Source organism: Pinus tabuliformis, chromosome 8 (genome assembly GCF_031772625.1).
Source record: "Pinus tabuliformis cultivar Carrire ecotype Pingquan chromosome 8, CPIR1, whole genome shotgun sequence".
NCBI lineage: Eukaryota > Viridiplantae > Streptophyta > Pinopsida > Pinales > Pinaceae > Pinus > Pinus tabuliformis.
In genome coordinates this window covers 927,635,030-927,660,350 of record NC_142294.1, presented here as the reverse complement: position 1 = coordinate 927,660,350, position 25,321 = coordinate 927,635,030, and the positions used below count along the sequence as shown (strand labels likewise).

The 25,321-nt window shown below is 36.8% G+C and overlaps 1 pseudogene; it reads left to right on the top strand.

The window, feature by feature from the left end:
- The first annotated feature begins 9,855 nt into the window (after positions 1–9,855).
- On the top strand, positions 9,856–12,378 carry LOC149238560 (uncharacterized; annotated as a pseudogene).
- The last annotated feature ends 12,943 nt before the right edge of the window (positions 12,379–25,321 follow it).

The window sequence follows — 25,321 nt, the reverse complement described above, 5'->3', positions numbered from 1 at the left end:
CTGATGTTTTTACTTCCCCAACTCTTGTAAATCATGAGACACCTTGAATTTTAGATGAGGAACCTACTACGCCTTTTGTCCTTCTCCTTTTCCAGTTCCGATGAGGGTGCCTCCTTGCGATGATAATAAAGTTGGAAAATATGCTAATCAAATTCCTAATCCATCTTCTCACTCCCCTTACACTTTTCATGATTCAAATCCCATGGAGGAAATCCCGGAATGGTTCATGAAGCCTATGGTCAAGGTTGATTTCTACATTTTGCAAGATGATATTACTACTCATTATTTAAATCTTGAATCTAATTCAGATACTTGTCATCCTCTACCATATCTTTCTTATGACCCCTTGCCCCTTAATTTACCCAATCAGTCTCTTCCAAATTTAAGAAATGAATAGGTGCAAGGTAGTCACATTTCGCAGGTAGAGGAGTAAGAAGGTGAGGATTATTTCGATCTTTCTTCCCTTTTCTAGAGTCCTCTGTGTGAAGATGGTGTTGCTTCACTCTTGGTTGATAATGAATCTAAGAATCTTGGTGATGAATCGAATAGAATTGACTTGTCTGATCAATCTAGTTTTAGACAACCATCATCCTGATGATTCTGACTCCATTATTATGGGATGATGTATGCTCAAGTGCACCAACTGATCTTTTAATTCCTCTAGAAGATATTTATTTGACAGAATTAGATATGGAATCTGATCTAGCTGAAGAAAATGTTCTTATTGAAACTTCCTCTTCATCTCACTATCCTTTGTGCTCTCTCATTTGTAATGCATCAACTTGCAATGAAGATACTCCATGCTCTTCAAGTTCTCCATCTGAAGAGTTAACTTTTCAATTGACATAAGGTAGTGAGATTACCCATGATGAAAATGAAAACAGTCTATTCATTGAGTATTCTTCCCATCCCTCATCATCTCTGATTTATGAAGAAAAACATTCAAATCAACTTGCTCTTGAAATTTCCTTGATTCATTCATGTTCGGATTTGTGATCAGGAGAATATTTCAACTTGACTAATCTGGTTATTGTTGTAAAATACGATTAAATCAGTGATCGAGATGGTTTCCATCCAGTTAGTAGTAGTCTTACTGAAATCAATGGTAGTAGCTATCCTCACACTATGCACGATCTAGTTCAATCTTCAAAATTCGATTTTACAATCCTTAAAAGTTCTGAGATTTGTCAAGGAGCTGAGGCACTTCTACTTCCATTGATGATTATGACAATATCTCACAACTCTGGTAAGGTCCCCAAACTAAGTCAAATTTTGTTCCTCTCATGAAATTCTTCTCTTTGCATGGTTTCACTCGATGAAAATTTCTTCTTGAAAGATGGTTGGTATTTCGGATGTAGTCTTTCCAACTTTCAAGATTTTATTTCTAATCAGATTTTAATAACCTTCCTCATTTGAGTCATCTTCATGCAAATATTGTGTATCTAACTCAAGTTTAGAAAGTGTATCTCTCATAGAATCATGGAACTATGAAGTTAATCATTTCGAAAATAATCTTTGGCTAAAGCAATCGTGCTTATCAGATTCATTTTAGAATAGTCAGCTCCTAGTTTTTCTTGTCAATGTTATATAACAAATCTTGTTCTTCATCACACCTGAAATCCTCTCGAGTGTTGATGAATGCGTGAGTTATTGTGCAAATCAAACTCTTCTTCATTCACTGTATCTTGATTGGTCTCATGTGTTTGTTGTACCGACATTCCTTTTCACTTCTTTCGATGATTACCATGTCAGTACCACATGCGACCTCTCTCAAGGAAATCATTTGTTACATTTATCATGCAAGGAAGGTTATTCATATGTTCAAGATGTGAGGATCCCTCTTAGGGCCCTCTAACCGAAAACTAAATTTATCTAATTTTAAACACAATAACAAGGGAAATAATTTATTTATATCTAAACATTTATTTGATGACAATATACCATTAAAATTTATTTACCAAAAATTAAATAAGTATGAATTTCATTGCAACCATTTACATAAGAAATCAATAAGTGGAGGAATACCTGTTCCAATAGCTTAGTTGGGATGCTCCTCTTGACTACCCGATTAGATTTGCCTCCCAGCCAACTAGAAAGTATTTCCTAGCCCAGGCAACCTCCACAAGTTCCCTAGCCCTCCGAGCCCAAGTCCAACCAGATGTAGTGTGTCCAAGTTAAAAAAACACTCTCTTTATTTCCCTTCTCTTTTTCTCCACATTCCTCCCAAAACAAAATCCTCCAAAACCACAACCAAAACCACAACCAAAACCAAAACCAAGACCAAAACCAAGACCAAGGATCCCCCCCTCTCCTCTCATCATCATTCCCCTTTTATGCCTCTTCCTCCCATCCACCTCAACCACCTATCATTAATGTCATGACTATCCCCTTATCCTTTCATTTATTAACATTGACTTTTCTTACCCTCCCAAGTAGATTTGAGATGACATTTCGGGGATAAGATATGGATATTTAATTTGGAAATTAATTGGGGAAGACCATATCTTCTCCCAAGAAGATTTTGAGAAGACGCCTTGGGATATGGATATTTAATTTGGAATAAATGGAAGGAGACATATCCTAATTAAAATTAAATTTGAGAAGACAAGTTGGGAATTGAATAATAATAATAATAAAATTTATATCAGTAAATAAAATTACAGTTTCACAAATGTAGGTATATACCAATATTTCTTGATAATTATAAGTCAATATTTTCAGGTAATTTAAAGAATAATAAAATTTTCATGATAAGATTAAGTAGGGCATTACATACACCCCTCCTTCAGAAAACTTCGTCTCGAATTTAGAGTGAAAAAGATACAAGGAGTTCGAAAGCAATTTGACAATAAGGCATAACAAAATAGAGAGAGAGTTATAGTAGTAAAATTTAATAAGTCAGGCAATGATACCACTTCCCATCAAGAGTCTCCAACTAATCTATATCCTCCTATCCTTCCTAGCCTATTTCTGTTCCCACCCTATCCATCCTTTGTTGCTATATACTATGGCATCGACTATACCAATCTAACCACTGATAAAACCAATATGGCAGAAGTGTCGACTATATCGACCTAACTTCCCCAACAAGAAACTGGCAATTGTCATCACAAGTTTAGGGGAGTGTGTCCATCACTTCCCTCCCACGATTCTAGGTTTGGAGGTTACACGATGGGAAATACCTCCACCCCTCCTTACAACTAGGGTCAACACCCTAACATGGACCACACTACAGCACTGGTTGGATACTTGTCATCGAATAATCCAGTCAAGTAGTTTTGTCACCTACCATTTACATTTCACCCATGTCATAAGAGTGCATATCAAGTGGATACAAAATGCAATAGAACAATGTACATCATACCTTTTCTATTTAGATGTCTCGACCTTCCCCAATGGAAGAGTAGATCTTGTTTATCATATAGTTCTTTCCAATTTGCAGGTTAGTTCTCATTCATGCATATATATAACAACAAAATATATATAGATAAGTGATCTTTAAACATCATGTTATTAAGTCTAGCATCCATGTTCAATTTTGTAGTTCGTACTGGAAATAAATCTTACATTAGATAAATCGTAATTTCACTAAGTCATTCATTGGATAAATCATATCCACTTAAGCCATACATGAAACAACAATAACTCTGATAAGTCATGCACTAGATAAGTCATAACCAAGTAAGTCATACATTAGGTCATACATCAAACATTTCCATCATCAATACCTAATCCATCTAATGATTTATATAAGTAGTTTCACCTGTCCAACTAAATGCATCAATATTACATAGTGTTCATAAATAAATAACATGGACTGCAAAATAGAGCCTTAGCATAGGTAGTTATCTAAGTCAAAATGGGCATCACAGATGCTCAAAAAGTGAAGGGTATTCACGATGTATAGTCTCTGCATCCTCCCGGGTATCAGATCCTGGGCTATACTTGTCCCACTGGACCTTAACCTAGTCCACCATGCGATGTCTGAGCTGTCAAACCCTATGGTCCAATATGCGTAATGGTTCGACCACTATGGTTCCCATGTCCGAGACCTGCAATTCCCTCCAATCCAGTTTGTGAGATTCATCATAAACATAATGTCGTAAAATAGATACGTGAAAAGCATCATGATTTTTATGCAAATGGGGTGGCAGTACAAGACGACAGGCAACTGGTCCAATCTTCTCCTTTATTCTAAAAGGTCCTACAAACTAAGGTGACAACTTCGTCCCTTTCCCAAACCAAATGGTGCTTTTGTTGGGTTGAATACGAATAAAAAATTGGTCCCCTACTTCATAACTTCGATCAATCCTATGTGAATCAACATAACTCTTCTGTCTATCTTGTGCTTCCTTTAACCTTTTTCAAATTTGTCTTACCTGTTCCTCCATTTCTTGAACTAATTCTGGCCCAACTATTACTCGGTCCTCCAACTTTTCCCAACTCAATGGCATCCTACATGGCCTTCCATATAGAGCTTGATAAGGAGTTATCCCTATTGAACTGTGATAACTGTTATTATAGGCAAACTCTACCAATGGTAAGTACCTTTCCCACTAACTCTGATTATCGATGACGTACATTCTAAGCATGTCTTCCATAACCTGATTTACTCTTTCAGTCGTCGCATCTTTTTCTAGATGATATGCAGTGCTCAGGTCCAACTAAGTCCCTAGTGCTGACTGCAAACTTGTCCAAAACCTAGATGCAAATCGAGAGTCTCTATAAGAAATGATCTTTGTGGGTAACCCATGTAGTAAAATAACTTCACTTATAAAAACTTGTGCCACATCAGTAACATTGTAAGTGTCTCTTATTAGGATGAAATGGGCACTTTTGGTCAATTAATCAACTATAACCAATATAGCATTGTGCCTCTGTGATGTGAGTGGCAACCCCATACCAAAATCCATAAAAATTACCTCCCATTTAGACATAGGTATGTCATTTGGTTGTAGGAGTCCTACTAGATGGCGATGATTAGCCTTCACTCATTGACATTCAAGACATTTGATGACAAACTGGACTATGTTGTGCTTCATGCCTACCCAAAAGTAGAGTTTCTTCGTGTCCATGTACATCTTCTTCACTCTAGGATGTGCACAATAGAGTGCTCTATGTGACTCTTCGAGGATGGTCCTTCTTATACCCCCTTCCTTAGGTATGTACATTCTCCCTTGAAATCTCAATAGTCCATCTAGTTCAAGGACATATCCCTCAAACTTTGGTTCTATTTGCTTCCCACTCTGGAGTGCTAATGTAACCTCTAGATACTTGTTGGCATTATGACATAGATTTGGCACTATGACACAGGTGTTGTCCTTGATGGCAACTCACACAGATGACAAATCACAGTTCAGGCTCACAAAATGAAGAAAGAGAGGTATACGCAAGTTCCCCATTGACCAAGCCGCATGTACATGTGGGTTCGCAGACCAAAAGGCGCATATAGCGTACACACGCACTTTCACGGAAATAAAGGCGCGTACATGTTGGAAAACTTAGTTTTGGTCCATGGTATTTGGTCCATGGTATTTTGATCCATGGTATTGGTCCAAGGTATCTTGTCTGAAGTGTTGACCCCAAGTATTTGGTCCAAGGTATTGATTCTAAGTGGTTTTGCACCATGGTATTGAGTAAGGCCTAAGACTATAAAAGGAGGAGAAGATCATTAGGCAAAGGCACTCATGAATTGAATATCTAATGAAAAGCAAGATCTAGAATACAAGTGATTGGGTTATGGTGCACAGCTAGATCTGAATCAAGGATGAACTTGAGCGCTTGATGAAGGATAAGTTCTATTGATGGGTCAAGATCTTAAGGATTGAAGAGAAGTATCGTTGTGTGGTTTTGATCTTTTATCTCAATAAATGGTGTATGTTATAATCTGTAAATATGATGATCTGGGTATAACTAATGTCTGGAATTGTTGTAAAATTTAAATCATCATTTACAGATCTGTACGCAGGTTCACTTTAGCAAAGGCGCGTATACACGCCAATTCTGCATATCAAAACAGCGTATACATAGGTTCGCCTTGAGATAACGGCGTATCTACACAGGTTCAACACATTGAAGTAGTGTATACCTAATTAAATATGCTTTAGCTACTTCTGTTTGTTGTTGCAGTGTTCTGGGTTTTGGCTTGGGTTTTGGTTACTGTTACTGTATTCTGGTTACAACATTCTGAGAAGTGATTGATTGATTCAGTTTTGGTTGGTGCAAAGGAGATTGGTTGATGCAGATATAATTGATGGTTGATTGATGTTATTGATGGATCCAATCTGAAAATTTATGAAACGTGGTCCCTGGAAGAAAAGAGAAGGTTGTAGCCTTCTGTAGGCCTACACCTACATACTAGTAAACACAACAGCTAGTACAAGAGCTAGGGGGTTGTAGCTCCCTTCCAGGAGAAGCTGGAGAATGAGAGAAGGTTGTAGCCTTCTACAGGTAGAAGCCTGCATACTGGTATAAGTCTGCACCAGTACAAAAATTGTAAAAAGAAGTTTCTTATTAAAGGAAGATAGAGACGATTGCAGTAGGTGGTTTTCACCCACATTGGGTTTCCACCTTATATCTTGTGTTCATGTGTGTGATTGTTTGTTCTGTTTTACTACACCTGGTTACCGTTTATATGGTTCTGATGCACAAATTAAAGATCAACATATGATGAATTAACTGAGTTATAAGTTTGAAAAGTATATGGTAGTTGCCTTACATAGAGCTGCGTATACACTCAAGTTTAATTAACAGAAGTAGCGTATATCAATCTGATTATGGAAATGAAATATTATTGACTTGCTAATACTGATTCACCCCCCTTCTCAGTATTATTTACAACAATACCAACTATCTTCAAAGAGTTTCTCCAACACATGTTTCCTCAAATTTACCCCCAAGGCTACTAGGGAGAAGGTTCATGGCCTTCTTCTTAGTGCATTGACCACCACATTCTCCTTTCCCTTAATGTATGAGATCTAAAAATCATACTGACTCATGAATTCGCTCCATCGCCTTTGTCTAGCATTCAAATCCCTTTGAGTGAAGAGGTGCTTCAGGCTTTAATGATCTATTCTTAACTCAAATCATCTCCCAACAAGGTAGTGTCTCCATAGTTTCAAAGCTAACATCACTAATGCTAACTCTAGGTCATGGGTAGCATACAACTCTTCATGTTTCTTCAACTTTCTAGATGTGTAAGCTATTACTCCGCCTTCTTGCATCAATACTGCTCCCAATCCTTGCTTCGAAGCATTGGTGTAGACAATGAAGTTTTTTTCCATGTACGGTACTCGAAGGATCGGTGCACTAGTTAGTAACTTCTTCTATTTTGTGAATGCAATGTCACATTCATATGTGAATTCATACCTAATCCCCTTTCACTGTAATGTGGTGATGGGTTTTGCAATCCTCGAAAATTCTTCCACAAACCTGCGATAATACCCTGCTAACCCCATAAAAATACGCACCTCATGAGCATTTTTCGGTACTGGCCAATCCATTATGGCCTTTACCTTTTCCGGGTCAACTGAAATCCCTTCTCCTGAAATGATGTTCCCAAGATAATGAACTTTCTTCTGAAAGAAGGAACATTTTGACAATTTCTCATAGAATTTATTTTCCCTTAAGCAAGTCAATACAACCCTTAGGTGCTTTTTATGCTCCTTTTCATTTGTGGAATACACAAGAATGTCATCCAGAAAGACTTGCACAAATTGGTCCAAATACTTGCTAAACACACCATTCATGAGGCTCATGAATACTGCTGGTGCATTGGTCAAACCAAATGGAACAACTACGAACTCATAGTGCCCAAACCGAGTTCAAAATGCATTTTTTGAGATGTCACCTTCCTTAATCCTCAATTAGTGGTATCCAGATCGTAATTCGATCTTTGAGAAAACCGTTGCTCCCTTCATTTGATCAAATAGGTCATCTATTCTAGGTATCGGGTACCTATTCTTTATTGTGGCTCTATTCAAGTCTCTATAATCTATGCATAGTCTTAAGGAACCATCCTTCTTCTTGATAAAAATCATTGGTGCATCCCAAGGTGAAATACTAGGTTTGGTAAATCCCAAGTCTAAGAGCTCTTTTAACTGCATCCGCAACTCACAAATTTCTGGAGTTCTCATCCTATAGGGTGTCTTAGATATTGGTTCTACACCAGGTTTTAGGTCAATTTTCAAATCAATCGCCCTTACAGAAGGTAATCCAGGCAATTCCTTAGAAAAAACATCCTTGAATTTTGACAAAATTGGTTGTTGATCTAGGGAGGATCCTTTCTAGTCACTTACAGCCTCGACCGCATATAGTTTGAACCTTGTCAGAGAAAATGTTTTACCTTCATCATGGATATGAATCGTAGTGATACTCCTCTCTTGATTCCACAAATCTCAATTGACCTACCTTCATCATCTAAACAAATCACCTTCTTCTTGAAACAGTCTACCAAAGCTCAATGAGCTTCTAGCCAGTCCATTACAATAATTACATCGTACGCCCCTAATGCTGTGACATATGCCTTCAACTTAGTTATACACACCCTGAGGTTTACCTGACATTGGTCAACACTAGGTCCTACTACTTTTTTTTATCCCAGAAGCCATCTCAACTTGTTTAAAGGCATCGTGCTCATAGGCTGCCAACCCACATTTTTCTAATGCAACTGGTGAAATGAAACTATTTGTAGCACCTAAATCAAACAAAATTTTAACTTTTACTTTGTTTATCATACTTGAGGTTTCTACCACGACAGACTGGTGTTCAACTTGTTGGTTATCAACTACTGCATAGATTCGATGGTGGCTACTTGCTCCCCCCATTGGTGCTTTTCCTTCTCTACAGTTGTTACTAGTTTGTAACTTAGGACAGTCACGCTGGTAATGAGGTCCCCCACATCCCCAACAAGTGATGCATGGTAGAATTTGAATAGAATGTTGTGGAGTTCTTTGGAAAGAGTTCCTTCCCTTGGGACCCCTACCCCTACTTGTTTCTCCTCACATATGACCTTGATTTGCACGCGTTCTTGGAGTTGCGGGTGAAGCTGCACTAGTAACCATTGAAATCCCCATTGTCGGTGCTCTGGGTACAACCCTGTTTCCATATGGCAGTGGCCTCAAACTTCCCCCCCTGGGGAAGGTACGAGGGGCCTTCCCCATAAACCTTGGTTGTTGTGGAAAAATGGTTTTTTTTCCACCCTTTAAGTCTAAGTTCTCTTCAACATAATGAGCATGTTCCACAACTTCTGCAACTGAGGATGGTTTCCACATCTGCACCATTGCCCTAATCTTAGGGTTCAATCCATAAATGAAATGATCTTCTTGGCACTGGTCAATATCCATGTAGGAGAAATACATGACCAATTCCATGAATCTAATCTCATATTCTTCTACCATACGATTTCCCTGTACCAAGGCATGGAAGGCTCCTACCTGTTGTTCTTCATAATATGCTGGTAGGTACTTTTTCCTGAATCTCTCCTCAAATAACTCCCAAGTAATTGTGTCCGTAGTGAGGTGTAGTTGATGCTCTAAGTTACCCCACCAATTCAGAGCACTATCTCTGAGTTGGAATATCGTTATTTTAGCTTTTGAATTGGAAGTATAATCTCTTAGTGCAGAGCACCTTCTCATTCCTTCTAACTAGGGTTCTGCACGTTTGCTAGAACGACCTCCAACAAACTCTGGGAGCTTAATCCTTTGGAGCTCCCTAGTAATGTCCTCTATTGGAGGTCCTCTATCAGTGTCTCTTGATCCCTTGAGATTTCCTAACCATGATGGAGGGTGCTCTACTTCTACTTCAATTGTTTAGCGCCCTCTTAAAGTCTCATTAATTGCTTCTAGGGAACGCAAGATGAGAGCCAACTCTGGTGAAGGTAATGGGTTATTTGTAGGAGGTCCTTGTGATGACTCTCCTTGACCTTTATTTCTTCGTTTCCTCACCATTTTGAATTGTTCAAATATATGTATGATACGCAAGACTCATTAATCCAATTTAGGACTTGTCCACTCTTAGCTGACTCACATACATGTGTATAACGATACTCATAAGTTTTTCTTTTACTATGCTCGTCAACAAGCATTATTAATACTGAGAAGATTCCCAAGGATCTACCCAATCGTCTCATGTGTGAGTTCTACATAACTTAAAAATTTTCTCTTGATACTCACTAGGGTACTGGTGCAATGTACTTGTAAGTCACGCTCTTACACAAAATTGTTTTCTTTAGTACCATAGTTATAATTTAAAATTAAGCTAATTAATAACTCGGTTTAATATATTCAAATAATTAAGTTAAATATTAATGTGAATAATACCATTTTTAGTCATGTATTCCTTCTATGGCCATTAGTTGTTCCTTCCCAACCCTTATATTATGTTTTAAAATCATTTATGTCCATTTTATGAATCTTGGGATCTCATATAGGACATATAAACAATTGGTCTCACCTCTTGAAGAGGCAGTGTCCTTGAAGCAAGGTTTCTAAGCAATATATATATATATATATATATATATATATATATATATATATATACTTGCAATAATTAGATTAAAGAAGAAAAATAGCATTGCTAAAATAAATGTGAATTCTCATGAGCTTCATAGACAAAGTCTAAAATATTGTGGGATGGAAGAATGCCATTTTTGTGATATTAATAAAATGGAGAATGAAAATTAATATCATTTATATACTTGCATTAGACCAAACACATACATCTTAATTTCAAAATGTATTTAACATATAATGTTCATAACTTCTTAACTCATTGAAACTAATGGAATTGAGAGAAGCTTTTAGGTCAATATTTATGACTCAATTTCGATAGAGACTTTTTTTTGTATATATATATATATATATATATATATATATATATATATATAAACACTTCAATTTCTATAAGAGTTTCACAAAAAAAATAAAAATATTTATATAGATTGAGTAAAGATGTTAAAGTCATTTGAACAAAACAACAAAAATATATATATATATATTTTTATGAAAAGACTTCAAATGGGAAACTTGGTGTGGGAGGAAGACAGGATTTAAAATTAATAGATGACTTACTTACAAGCTATCATCATAATGAGATAAAATCTGTTGAGGGTACTCTTGATACTTTCAGAATGCTCCAGTGTTTAGAGTGGGAGCCAAGTGGGATATTCTATCAGCCGCCAACAATAGAGTCAGGAATGAATAGATCATTCACTGGACAAGGTTCATGCCGCATGAATCCTATGGATGATATAACCGATCCAAATTTACCCCCAAATCTACGTAAAGCTATCCTATATCGGCCCACTGCTATGCATTTCCTAGCTATATTAGCCATAATTTGTGAAGAGCTACCAACTGATAGTGTTGTGTTGTTGTATATATCAGCATTAGGGATGGGAATTCGAGGTACTCTGTCACTAACTACAACTTCTGGCACTTACAAAGAGGTAGAATCTCATTTTGATCGACATGTTATAGATACATCATCAGATGCAAACTCCATTTCTCCAATGAGCTCACCACATGATAGCCCCACATCTCACAAGATTGATGTTCATGAGAGGGGGCACTTAATCAAGAACAGTGGGGGTGGGCTATTGTTGAGTTCTCGGGGAAATAGAGTTCTTAACACTGTTTACCCAGGTGATATCATTCCCTTTACAAGAAAGCCTCTCTTTATTATCATTGATAGTGCCAACAGTAATATGTTCAAGGTCATCAGTGGTGCAGAACGAGGGGAGCCAGCTACATTATTCCTTTCCCCAAAGGCGCAACCTCCCTGTGTGAACACAACCACAGATAGTTCTCGATATCAAAGTAATGTGATTCTTTTTACATTTTTCCTTACATCTCCCTTACCATCTTTCTGCAAATTGGTTGGTCTCTCAGCGACCAATTTAGGCATGGGTATCTATGATCAAGCAGACAAATTGCTTTCCTCTTTCTTTGCAGAATGGGGAGAGGTCCTTGCAACTTCTAACTCACTTTACGTGGTGTGGCACACCTCCTATTGGATCCTTTCTTAAAGTGCCTGATTCTCAGGGTTTTTTTTTTTTTTTTTTTCTCTCGGGCATGCTTTTCTCTATATTCCCCATCTTCTAAAAAGAAGGAATGTATACCAGAATGCCTACCTCAGCTTCCAAGGGAGGTCATACCAGGTTCACCAGCTATAGAAGCTTGCATATCCCAACTTGCAAGCAACTTTAAAGTGGTAAAGCATTTTAAATTTTCTATAAGCATGTCCATTTCAGAAGACACTGGAGCTGAAAGCCAGCAAGATGTTGATTGTGCTTCTAGTGAATATAACAGTAACAAAACTTTAGATTTGAATATTAAGGAGATTGAAGAGTAGAAGTTTGCAGATGAAAATGGCCACTAGGCATACATATGAGCAGATAACAGGTGAATTTATGAATTAAAAGTGCTTGGAGTTGTATGTTAGCAGAATTCTGGGGGATGCTAGCTTATTCACAACATTGCAAGGATGGATTGCAGGCATTATTGACTGGATGAATCTTGAAAGATTATCAGGGTTTTATACAGCTATTTGTGACCATACATGAAACTGTCTATAGTGCAAACCTATCTTGAAAATAGTTATTATCATTTGACAACATTCGAGGCAACATGCCATATATTTACGACTTTTCTTAGCGTCTTGTGGTTGATTATCTCTGGAAATGAAACATTAAATGACATGGTTGGATTAATGGGTGTAGCAGGACATTGAATGTAGTTGGGCAAAGTCTAAAGTGATGATGTTAGATGCAAAGCATAGTAAAAATATCAAGGATTTGGGTTTGGTCCCACTTGACGACTTCATGATCACAACATTAACATAATTCATTTTTTTGTTCTTTGTGGTCTAACAGGATTTAAAAGAAGTTCATTTAGTGACCTTGAACATTGTTAAACTATTTCTTATTTGTTCAAAGGATTAAGTGTTTCATACAGACTAACGGTTTATCAAGTAGTGTGTTGGATGGCTACAAAAGCTCGCCTTTTCTAAGCTTTATTCGGGGGGAGATTGAAGCGTTCTCCACAACTGAGTCATCTTGAACAGTTGAGAATGTGTTATTTTGGTGCCGTTGGAGCACTCACAAATAGCTCCAATTATAGTTTACTGGATATAATGTGGAGTGGTGCATTTTTTTTGATCTTTTGTTTTATTTCTAGAGTTTAAAAACTTAGACAACAAGGCTTTCTTAACTGATCACGTATACTGAATTTCATAGTGCATATGTAAGCTAATGGAACAAGTGAAAGCCCCTCAGTCTAATGGGTTTAAATTTCCTCCAACACCACCGCTGCATGGTATTTGTCCTTCTCCTTCTACTATGAGTTTGGACAGTAGCAGTAGTAGCACAGTGTATCTGACTGGGCCATATCAACATATTAGTTCTAGTTCTGTTGCTAAATCACCTCAATCCAATGGTTTTGAGCCACTGCGAGGGAGAAAGCAGGAGTGACGATGAAGGGGATGAATATAGTAAAGACATAGAGGATGCTTAGGAAGGGCTTTTGCGACACTCGCAAGAATACTTTGGAGAACATGTAAGCGTAGATCTCCATTCTAGATACATTTTACAAAACATTTGTGCCAATAATACGAACTCTCAAAATTCCATGAATCAGGTTGTTTAGCTACATGGTTTGAGCAGTGTGGAAAACATTTCTGAAGATGTTCTCAGCAAGAGTCCAAGCTTTCAAAATGATATACTTGTGGAGCAGCAAATGTCATGTAGATCAGAAAGGTCAGCAGAAGAGACAGAGGATACAGAAAATTTTAATGACTGCAATGATGATTCAGTCATGTTTCAAAGCTGAAACTCAGAGTGAGAGCAACCTTTTGACTTTGAGAACAATGGTGCTATATGGGTACTACCTAAGCCTGAAGATGTTGAGGATGAAATAGAGACTAGCATGATTGATGAAGATGGGAGTTGGGGTTTGGCACACTCATCAGGAAGTTTTAGCAGCAACGAATTTAAAAGCAAGGAAAGGTCAAGTGAAGATCATAGAGAAGCTATGAGAATGATTTTGGATGGAAATTTCAGAGCTCTTGTAGCACAGCTACTAAAGGGAGCAGATGTATCTGTGGGTGAGGAGAATTATAATGAGAGCTGGCTTGAAATAGTCACTTCATTGTCATGGCAAGCAGTGACTTTTGTAAAGCCAGACACAAGAAAAGGAGGAGGAATGGATCCTAGGGGATATGTTAAGGTCAAGTGCATAGCTTTAGGGCATCGAAGTGACAACAAGATCATTAAGGGAATTGTCTGCTCAAAGAATGTAAAACATAAGCGTATGACACAAAGGTACAAAAATCCAAGGATGCTTCTCTTGGGAGGGGCACTTGAATATCAACGTGTCTCAAATCAGATGTCATCTTTTGAGACTCTGCTGGAGTAGGAGATGGATCATCGGAAGATGACTATGGCAAGGATAGAAGCACATCGTCCCGATGTGTTGCTGGTAGAGAAAATTGTTTCTCATCATGCACAAGAATATCTGTTGAGCAAGGAAATATCGTTGGTACTGAATGTGAAGAAGAAGCTTCTAGAGCATATAGCTCGGTGTACTGGTGCAGAAATTGTTCCTTCTCTTAACAACCTCGCTGCACCAAAGGTGGGCATTGTGAGCTATTTCATGTAGACAGGTTTCTAGAGGAGCATGGGTGTGCTGGTCAATCAAGGAAGAAGCAAGCAAAAACCTTGATGTTCTTCGAGGGTTGTCCAAGGCATTTGGGATGCACGGTTTTCAACATTTCAGGGCTACATTATGTCATTGTGGGGATAGTTTGTGAAGCTTCTTGAATAAACAACATAACAAAATACTAGAGTACTGGTGCAACTTAATGCAAGGAAACAAGGATGACATTGGTTCTGTAAGGTAATTATGACCTGATTTTGGAAAGGCATGTTTCCCCTTGTGAGCGAGTGCACCTGTGTAAACAAACCTGTTATTGTGGTTGGGGTAAGGTGCAGGTCCTAAGCACTTGGAAAAATAAATACCCCCTACTCACGGCTGCTTAGATGAAGGAGAGCCATTGTTAGGCCTCAGATTTTGAACCGGCTCTGATACCATGTGTGAGGATCCCTCCTAGGGCCCTCTAACTAAAAACTAAATTTATCTAATTTTAAACACAATAAGAAGGGAAATAATTTATTTATATCTAAACATTTATTTGATGACAATATACCATTAAAATTTATTTACCACAAATTAAATAAGTAAGAATTTCATTGCAACCATTTACATAAGTAATCAATAAGTGGAGGAATACTTGTTCCAATAGCTTAGTTGAGATGCTCTTGAGATCCTGACTCTGTTGGGATGCTCCTCTTGACTACCCGACTGGATTTGCCTCCCATCCAACTAGGAAGTATTTCCTAGCCTAGGGAACCTCCACAGGTTCCCTAGCCCTCCGAGCCCAAGTCCAACTAGATGTAGTGTGTCCAAGTTTAAAAAACACTCTCCTTCTCTCCCTTCTCTTTTTCTCCACATTCCTCCCAAAACAAAATCCTTCAAAACCACAACCAAAACCAAAACCAAGACCAAGGATCCCCCCCTCTCCTCTCATCATCCTTCCCCTTCAACCACCTATCATTAATGTCATGACTACCCCCTCATCCTTTCATTTATTAACCTTGACTTTTCTTACCATATCTTCTCCCAAGTAGATTTGAGAAGACATTTTTGTTAGATGATCCAAAAATACAATCTTATCATAGGTTATAAAATTAGAATAAAATAATTATTAATTTAAGATATTAAATTAATAATTATTATTCTAGAATGTTTAATTATTTAGAATTAGTATTTTGTTGTAACTAGATATGACTCTCCAAATGTGTCGTATCTTAGGCTCTAATTTAGGAGATTTGTTAGCTAGTTGGTTTGAATAGCATTTATTGTAAACAGACACTTGTTATTTAATAAGTGATCCATAATTAGAGGTAGTTAGGACATGGAGCTTATAAATAGCTCATTGCAAGAGTGTTTGGATGTTCGGGTGTAAACTCTTGCAAAATCAAATTATGTAATTATTTTTTTTTATTAATAAAATTACGTGTCTGAGGACACTTCTGCCATTATTGTGGTATCAGAGTTGCAGATTCAAGACATGGAATTCCTCCTCCGGCAAACAAATCCCATCAACCACAGTGTACTGCCTTGCCTTCACGGTGATTGATTAATTCATTTTTTTGACATCATATCATGTCCTCCATCTTAACGCGATTACTCCATCTTAACTCGATTACTCGAAAACTGGTTGTTGCGGCTAAAAAAAGCTTGACGTTGGCAAACAATGGTTCAATTTCAGCTATAAGGAATGGTAACGCAGAATCAAGTGATGATTCAGAGAGGGATTTCGAAGAAGAAAAGGTAAAGAAGCCTTTGCAAACAAATGGTGCAGAGAAAATTGGTTTTTTTTTTTATGAAGGGAAACCGATAGAAGAAAGCAGTGGTGATGACGACAGTGAGGATGAGCCGTCTGATGAGGGATCTGACAGCGAAGAATCTGAAGAAGAGATAACTGTTCAGAAGGTAAAAAAGAACCAACAACCAGCAAAATTACCAGATTCTTCACATTCTCGGATTGGGTGCGAGAGCGCACAATGGATTTGCTTGCTTGCAGCAACCTCCACAGAAACGGATTCAGCACTTTTGATAATAATTCAAAAAATTGCTTTTCAGATTTAAAAAATCTAAAATCAATAACATAATAAACTTTCTTTTCTTTTTAACAAAAACTGGACAACTCTGCATCCAATTTCACAGTTAGACGGTGGCTCTTGGTTCACGTTACAGTGACTGGTGACATTTCTTCTGCATTACAGTAAGACTGTCATCAACTCCAACGGTCTTGGAAACCTGAGGGGATCTTCATCGTGGAAAATGTAACCAGCCAACGTTGCCAACCAGTCAACCAGCGAAGCCAGCGCTCTGTATTACCAGCGTGGAGGACAACCTAAAAATATTCAGCGGTTTAAATTTTTATTTGGAAGTTTAAAATTGAATTCTTGAAGATTACCTGCATGGATAAACAAAAGAGAATTTCAGCAAAATGATGTGGGTGTGGTTTTTAAAAAAAAAGCATGATATATGCTTTAAAGTCACGTAAAATTCACTTATTTTTTTTTAATGGGAGTTTTAGAGAAAAGATGGAGGGATAAGGTGAATCATAAATTTTTTTTATAGTTTGTAATTTGGAGAAATAAGTTTTTTTTTTTTATAGTTTGTAATTTGGAGAAATAAGGTTTTTTTTTTTTATATTTTGTAACTTGTAATTTGGAGAGATAAGGAATTTTCTCTTATTTGTAAAAAATATTTTTTGGAGAAATAAGGTGTGAGGGGTTATTTGTAAATGTTCAGGGCAGTAACTTTTTTGGAGTAATAAGGAGATTTTATTTGTAATTATTTTTTGGAGAGATAAGTGTGGCATTGTAACTCAAAGTAATTTTACTTTGAGGGGGGGTAACTTTTTTTTACCAATTTTTGCAAGAGCATCATTGTAAAAGTCAAATTTTGAAAGTTACCTTGTAATTTTTGAGAAATTGACTAGAGCCAAGTGCAAAGCTCAGTCATTTTTCTCTTGCTTCAAACGACTATATGAGGGTCAAGGCCAAGCCCCGATAGATTGTGTTTTTTACGTGGTGTGTTGTGTTGTCCATCTTGAGATTTTTGTTCTGATTCTTGGTGCGAAGCTTCAACGCTACAATGTCTAAGTTTATTAATTTGTTTTCTGATTCTGACAAACTTGAAGGCACAAAATCTTATAAAGCATGGCACCGTCTCATCGAAAGCACCCTCATTTACAATGAATTATATATGTGATGGAGATATTAAGCCGAATAAACCCACAGATGCAGTTGCACTAGCAAAATGGGAAGTTAAGAATGCTAAAACCTTAGCTCTTATTAAATCTTCTGTGAATGATGAAATGTATGTCCATATAGAAAATGCTACAGATGCATGGTCTGCTTTGAAAACTTTTAAAGACCTCTTTGATACTCAGCCTGAATCAAAGAAAGTTGATCTACAATTAAAATTGTTACAACAAAAATTGACTGAAGGAGGTGATGTACTTGAATATATCTCAAGACTTAAGAATATTAGGCAGGAAATCATTAATGCTGGTTTTCCAGCAATTGATGATAGCTTTATGGTCACAATTGTAATTGTTGGACTTCCTTCTTCCTACACGCATTTTTTGGAGACTTTACAATTAACTAGGAAATTAGAGAAACTAAATTTTGATGAACTCTGTGAAATGTTGACTCAACATGATAAAACTTTTGGGAAGAAGAAGAAAGTTGGTGAATATGTTTTTATCACAAAAGCCAACACTAGTAAATCATTCGCAGACAGTTCTTGAGGCAGAGGCAGAGGGAATCATAATTAAGCAGCACATAATGTACAAAGTCGAGGTCGAAGCCAAAGCAGAGGAAACAACTTTAACAGAGGCAACAGTTCAGGAAGAAGTAATTTTCAAGGTAGAGGAAACAACCAAGGAAGAGGAAATTTTCAAGGAAATAATAATCAAGGCAGAGGACAATCTCAAAATAGAATTCAAAGTAGAGGCAGAGGACAATCTCAAAATAGAAGTCAAAGCAGAGGCAGAGGACAATCTTCAGGAAGAGGAAGAGACTTAAGTCAAATTGTGTGTCGAAGATGTAACAAAGTTGGCCATTATGCTGAAGATTGTTGAACATCTCTTAATAAAATTCCCAAGTTTCAGCAACATTCAGCGCAATTTGCAAATGATCAAGATGATGATAACTTAGAATATGTTTTTACTTCCTCGCCAACATCACAATTTTCATCACATCTTAGAAGTGATTATGAAGATGCCTATATCTTGGATTCGAGGGCAACTCAGCACGTGACTTGTCAACGTGATTTTTTCTAGAATTTTCAAGATTGCCAACTTAATTCCATTTTTTTTGCAGATGATACAAAACATACTCCTTATGGCAAAGGAGCAGTTAAAGTTTTTCTCCCTGGCACTGGAGAAAAAATGATTTCCAATGTATGGTATGTACCAACTTTTAAGAAAAGTTTGCTCTCTTTAGTCACGATTCGACAAGCTGGACATCAGGTGATTATGGAAGATGGTTTAGTCAAGATTAATTCAGTCAAACAGAACTTGAAAACTATCATGACAGGTTATGAAGATGGAAAACTGTTACGGATGAAAGGGACAGTTATTCCAAGGCATTCCGATTTTTCAGGGGCAGTGAGTAAGGAGAACCTTATGTATACGCTCCAAAATTAAATTTGAGAAGACAAGTTGGGAATTGAATAATAACAATAATAAAATTTATATTAGTAAATAAAATTACAGTTTCACAAATGTAGGTATATACCAATATTTCTTGATAATTATAAGTCAATATTTTCAGGTAATTTAAACAATAATAAAATTTTCATGATAAGATTATGTAGGACATTACACAAGACATTCGTAAATATGTTCAAATTTATCTATCTTTGTTATATTCTAATCGAGAATATCTTGTCGCAAACGGTCCATCTGGTCATAATATTAATCGCCATTCGTTTTATCATTTTCCCACTAGTATATTTGATGAGAGTTGTTTCACATCAATTAGTATTTATGGTTTATCTCACCATTCAGATACTTGTCAAGCAGCTGAGGCACTTAATCCTTCGTTGATGGTTATGTCAAACCCTTACTATCATGACAAGCCTTCTCAATATTATCATATTCATTTTCCCTTACAATATTCCCATCCTGAGCCCGCGCTTTTAATTGCAAATTCATCTTTTCAAAGATTTCAGGATTCTCAAGAGGACTGTTTCAAGTTTCATGATCCAATCGTTGAATGGTTGGATCAATCTTACATAGTAAGATTCATCGTAAATAAAAGGTTTCATCCTTACGATTTTTAGAAAAAGGGTAAGAGTATGAAATGGTTAGAATTAGTGGTTATGACATATATTTCTGTTGATGGGGAAAATGTCCAATTTTTTGTGCATAATATTCAAGCTCTTAGCTTTTATGTTGCACATTTCTTTATCTCAGTTCTAATCGATCATATATTTTTTATTACAGGTGAGGAATAACTACAGTGGCTACATTGGAAATTTCATTATGCGTGACCCCAAACTTCTAGCTGGTTAGGATAGGAGTAGGTCTATTTTCATATTAGTTGGCCTACACATTCATCCCACATTCATTTTCTGTAGTTTGTCTTGTGTTTTCTCATTTTTGTTTCACATCATCCTTTCGATTAGCCTCCTTTTGTTTTGTCCTCCTAGTTTTGTTTCCTTGTTGTGCTTTTTCTTTTTAGTTTTGTTTAATGAGACTTTACATGAATTTTTTCCTATTTGGGCTCGAAAGACAATGTGGAAAAATAGAAAAGGACTTTGTGATATTGCAACATTTGCCTAACTCTCTGTCCTCCTTCCTTGTCTTGGTTACACATTTTGGTCAATGATGTTGCGACAGAAAATATGATCCTTGTGTAAGGAGAACCTTGTTTCAAACCATGATCTCCATGTCTATTCCGGAAACCTCACACTTATACTCAGGTCTTTATGTTTCGGTGTTTTCAGGTTGATCCAATCAAGTAGAGAAGGACAAGGGGAAAATCTAAACAAGAAAACCAATATCAGAGGTCTTATACATGCTTCTATGAAGGGACAACCTTTTCTGCTCTCAATAAGTTGACATTAGGGGAATTTTGAGGTCTAAAATGGGCCTCCTAAGGAAATTATAAAATAATAGTGGAAATAATAAAATAAGATTAGATTACATCATCAAATTTTAAAGGGAAAAAAGAAAAAACCTATTTTTTCAACTCGTATTTTCAACTTATCTCCCTATGGGTTTACTCAAATTTCAAGCGGAAACACTCATTGGATGCAGAATTTGATTCCTCATCCAAGGATTACCCATGTTTCATACTTTTGATGGACCCTACTACACGAAAAATGAGAAATACATGAAAAACGTGATTGCAATCACGTTTTTTCATGTATTTCTCATTTTTCATGTAGCAGGGTCCATCAAATGTATGCAACATGGGTACTCCTTAGATGAGGAATTAATTTTACATCCAACAAGTACTCCCGCTCAAAATTTGAGTAAAACCTTAGGGATATAAGTTGAAAATACGAGTTGAAAAAATATTTTATTATTTTATTACTTTTTAATATTTTTACTTTTTTACGCCAAAAATGGTGAATCGTCCCCCATGGTTGACATCATCATCTTGAATCCTATTGGTTCTTATAAAGTTTATTTTGGTTGCACATTTTTCTTAGGAGGCCCATTTTAGACCTCAAAATTCCCCTAATGGATCCCTCTTCCTCCCATGAAATAAATAAGTTTTGATGCATAGTCCTATATAAAATAAATAAATAAAGGTGAAAGAAGAGAAAGGCTTCCTACGCAGAGAGGTGAAGAAAGAAATTTTGTCGAGGTATTGTCTAGGTCTGCTAGAAGTGTAGCAATCTTTGTGTCCTTGAAGTGACTTTGACGAGGTACTATCCAAGCCTGCTGGCAGTAGAGCAACACCAAAGATGAAAAACTATACTCTGAAAATATAAAGCTCGCGAACTTCATTACCCTTTCCTAATTCAAAACATTGTGTGATCGTTTATCTTGTGTGTGTGCTTAACTGAGTAAAGGAATAAAGGGGACTATGTTTATGCATGGGGTAAGTAAGGAATCCATGGTAATCTGACTGATGAATCAACACTCCCTGAAGAACTAGATCCTACACGAAAGAATTCACTAAGGTAGAGAAGTTGGAGTTCTACCAGTGTGTCGCCAAGTGTTGTCGCTACAACAAACACCCTCCAAAATTTTATCTACACTTGAAGTTTGGAGCCTACTATGGATCTTGTGATTGGTCGTTTTGTGGTCACTTCTTGAATGATCAAAGTCACTTGCTCACACATGCTCAGTTCGCAACAAGTTCATGAGTGCATTCCTTTACGCAACCTTGAAAATGCATAGCATATTCCATCAAGATAGTGCATGTGCAATATTCAACCCATGTCGACAGTCAGTGCACACTGTCATTAACAATCCCTAACTTTTGGTTGCATTGGTACTTCTATTTTCGTGAGTTTTCAAACTATCGCTTTTGTGCACCTTCGTTTTTCACAAGTGTCGTTTTCATACTTTTGACTATAGATTTCACTTGCTTTTAATTTAATTAGTTTCGTTTTCATGTTATCTTCGCTCTGCCATGTGTTGGTTTCACTTTCATTCGTGTATCGCAAGTATCATTCACACTTTTCTCTTCATATAGTAAATGTTATCTTTTAGTATGTGGAGTGTCGCATAATGCAAGGAAGCTAGTATTGGTGTTTTTAAGGGGTAACCTTTGCATAAATAAGTTTGTCTTACCATGTAAACATGTATCACACTCATTTCCAAAGTTTCAAGCATTGTCGAACAAGTGTCATCATGGTTTTTGCAAAGTGTATCTTTGGTGTCGCACTTGGTGTAGGTTGTCGCAAAGTTGTTGCATTAAGGAAATGATGTTGTTCTTATGTTCTATGTGTTCCATTTTGTGTCGTCAAGTGATATAAGTATGTGGTCATGTTCAGATTCATTCTTTTGCCTATTTTCCTCTCACTGATCCGACACTTAGTCAAATTGGAAAAAACCTTCGACCATACCACTCAACCTCCTTTAGATAGCCTGAACTATGCATTGTGCAGTCTCAGCCCTCAAGCAACAGCCTTGTCTCTTGGAACTGCACAATGTGCAGTTTCTGCCTCCCAGAACTGCGCACTGCGCAATATTAATTCTCAATCCTAGCCCCTAAGCTCTATAACTATGCAATACCTCCCTCCATCCAAGCTTGAAATACACATTGCATAGTCTCTCTCCTCAAGCCCATCCCTTGAGCTCCTAAACTGCACAATTGTGCAATCACTTGGTCTTCGTATTCTTCCAGCAATGCACAGTGGAAAACTTCAGTCATCAAGCCCTTATGCTGGCTCCTTGAGCTCCCAAAATATGCAATCTTCAATCCAAGTCTAGCCAAAACTGCCAAATGCGTAGTCTCAAAGCTCAAACTTGACCCTTGACTATCTAAGATGTGCAATTGCGCAGTCACTGAGCCTCTCCCTCAACCTGCCACCTAGTTTCGGCTCAGCCAATGGATCATCATACAACATCTTAGATTAGGTTTTTATCATACTGATGTCATCTTATCATGAGTGAATTTCAGTCACATGTATTCTTTCATGCTATGATAGGATGATGATGAAGGAGATGGAGAAGGAGACCATGCTAAGAGACACCTATGGAGATAAAGAAATCAGATGATCATTAGGTGAGAAGACGAAGGAACACAAGATTACAACAGAAGGCAGAAGATCAAGACCACATTGAATACTCCTTATCTTCAATTCATGAGGAGGATAAAGAAAAGACCATGTTCTATCTGTCAAGAATACACAAAGAAACTAGCAGAAAACACTGGCTTGACACTGCCACGTAATCATATAGTCCATGTCATCAGTGTCATGTCATTTTATGTCATTAGTCATCATATGCCACATCATTTTGTGGATTATGTAAATTCTATAATGGAGAAATATAATGTAAAGTGGAAGTCCAAGAATCATTCATGTAATGTGAAAATTCATGTAGGAAGTCAAAAGGTCATAAAGAAGTCGAACAATCATGAGGGTAGTCCAAGAGTCACAAGAGAGGTGAAATATCACTCCACTTGTTATGTATACACCCTCATAGTACAAGAAAAGTACTTTTCACCTTGGCTTCTCCCATAAGTCATCAGAGAGACAAAGGCAGTACTTTTGGGGAGCAAGTCATGGCTCTTATGCTCTACTGTTGGAGCTAGTAATGTTTGTTGTATTCATGTATCTTGGTACTTTTACTTAATACTTCAAGCCTGATGGCCAACAAATTTTCAAGCATGGATTATGAATATTTGTAAGACTGTTATGTGAATGTTTATGATTCATGCTTTCTTTCACTTGTACTAAAATAGTTGAACTATTTCAGTTATTTTAGTGCTTATCTTATTGAAAATATGTTGTAATGGTTGTAACAATCGTCGCATCTATGTGGACTATTATTCTTGATGTTAGGTGATTCTCTTTTCACTTGTGTGCACCTCTACTAGGGTGGTACTATTACCTCTCTCTTAGAGGCTCACATTTCCTCCCTCTGCAATAGAAGAACCTTGATACACCTGCAACCGAACATTCACCAGGCACACTTACTTTCTTTTCACAAAGGCACATACATGCTTCTCTCTTGTTGACAACTAAAGCCAAGGAAAATATATAAGAATATATGGCAACCGGATCAACACTCTGGATGGGGCTCCTATTCCAAACAGTGTGAGGTCTAATTGGGACTTCATATCGGGGAGACCCCCTTGGTTGATGGATTTCCAGCACCCTTCAATACCCTGACAATGGATGGATGTCCACTCGAATTTTAGGATAAACTGAATTTGCAAACAAAACTTTCTTTTCCAAAATTCATCTTACAATATGAATAACTATGAAAATATACATAAGATTATTATAATTTTATTTATAATTATTTAAAAATATAAATTTGATAATTTAATTTTACGTTTACATAAAAAAGATAATAAATAATAAGTAAATAAATAAAATCCTTTTCTCTAAACAATGGAATATATTAATATTGTTAATTATATATTCATTTTTTATAATAGAAAAATAATCATATTCAATATTTGTAGGAAAATTTAAAATATATATTGATTAGTCAAAATAATTTAAAACTAGCAATTGCACCACATTTTGCAAAGGAAACACCATAAGGCGGTAGCATAGGAAAAAGTAGCATAGAAGAAAGAAGATTTCACACAGAAGGATCCATTGAGGAGGAATGGGAGGAAAATTTTGCTTCCATGGAACCAGGTCATGGAGGTTTCAAAGATGTTAATGATAAGAGTGATTAGCATGTAGACACTCCATAAATGCTAGGAAGATGCACGAAAGAGGCAGTTCCAAGGGATGAACCCTCTTGTATCACCAAACTATCATCAATACACATATATATGTAACCCAGCATAATCTATTCTCATATATAAAAAAAATGTTACAGATTGAATTAATAAATTGGGGTGAAAATCCTTTGGTGATTGGTATTAGATGGAAAATCCTGGTGAAAATTGGTTGTTCACAAAAAATACATCCATTCAACTTGGTTGCACAGTGTAGACAAGTAGCTTCAAGACATAAAAGCATCAAAAATTTGGAAACATTACACTAATCTCTTCAGTGACACAACTTAAAGTGGTCAAACATATTTATTTCGCTAA